This window comes from Capsella rubella, unplaced genomic scaffold (assembly GCF_000375325.1).
Source record: "Capsella rubella cultivar Monte Gargano unplaced genomic scaffold, Caprub1_0 scaffold_1, whole genome shotgun sequence".
NCBI classification, from domain to species: Eukaryota; Viridiplantae; Streptophyta; class Magnoliopsida; order Brassicales; family Brassicaceae; genus Capsella; species Capsella rubella.
Window position 1 is genome coordinate 14,000,974 of NW_006238923.1, and position 1,468 is coordinate 14,002,441.

Genomic DNA, 1,468 nt, shown 5'->3' on the forward strand with positions numbered 1-1,468 from the left:
ATTGATTACAAGTGCTAGAGATGCGTGAAGAGTGTTTAGAAGTGTGTAGAAAGACTTGTTGAAATTGGGTCCCAAATGGGCTAAGAACCCGGAAATATTGCGTTAAACCACTTAAGGGCTTGTCTAGTGCTGTTTTGGGTTAGAATATGTTAGAATATAATAAATTAGATTGTTATAAGTGCAAGAGATACATGAAGAGTGTTTAGAAGTGTGGAGAAAGACTTGTTGAAATTGGGTCCCAAATGGGCTAAAAACTTGGAAACATTGCTTTGAACCACTAAATGACTTATCTGCTGTTGTTTGGGGTTAGAATTTGTTAGAATACAATGAATTTTATAGATTACAAGTGCTAGATATGCATGAAGAGTGTTTAAAAGTGTGTAGAAATACTTGCCCAAATTTGGTCCAAAATGGGCTAAGAACCCACAACCATTGCTTTGAAGCATTAAATAGCTTGTATAGTGTTTATTGGGGTTAGAATATGTTAGAATACAATAAATTTGATTGATTACAAGTGTTAGAGATGCATGAAGAGGTTTTAGAAGTATGGAGAAAGACTTGTTGAAATTGGGTCCCAAATGGGCTAAGAACTCAAAAACATTGCGTTGAAACACTTAATGGCTTTTCTTGTGCTGTTTTTGGTTAAAATATGTTAGAATAAAATAAATTTTATTGTTACAAGTCCTAGAGATACATGAAGACTGTTTAGAAGTGTGGAGAAACACTTGTTGTAATTGGGTCCCAAATGGGTTAAGAACTCGGAAACATTGCGTTGAACCACTAAATTACTTATCTAGTGTTGTTTGGGGTTATAATATGTTAGAATACATTAAATTTGATTACTTACAAGTGCTAGATATGCATGAAAAGTGTTTAGAAGTGTGTAGAAAGACTTATTGAAATTATGTCCCAAATGGGCTAAGAACTCGGAAACATTGCATTGAACCACTAAATGACTTATCTAGTGTTTTTTGGGGTTAGAATATGTTAGAATACAATGAATTTGATTGATTACAAGTGCTAGAGATGCGTGAAGAGTGTTTAGGAGTGTGTAGAAAGACTTGTAGAACTTGGGTCCCAAATGGGCTAAGAACTCGGAAACATTGCGTTGAACCACTAAATGACTTATCTAGTGTTGTTTGGGGTTAGAATATATTAGAATATAATAAATTTGATTGATTACAAGTGCTAGAGATGCATGAAGAGTGTTTAGAAGTGTGTAGAAAGACTTGTTGAAATTGGGTCCCAAATAGGCTAAGAACCCAGAAATATTGCGTTAAACCACTTAAGGGCTTGTCTAGTGCTGTTTTGGGTTAGAATATATTAGAATATAATAAATTTTATTGTTATAAGTGCAAGAGTTACCTGAAGAGTGTTTAGAAGTGTGGAGAAAGACTTGTTGAAATTGGGTCCCAAATGGGCTAAGAAATTGGAAACATTGCTTTGAACCACTAAATGACTTATCTAG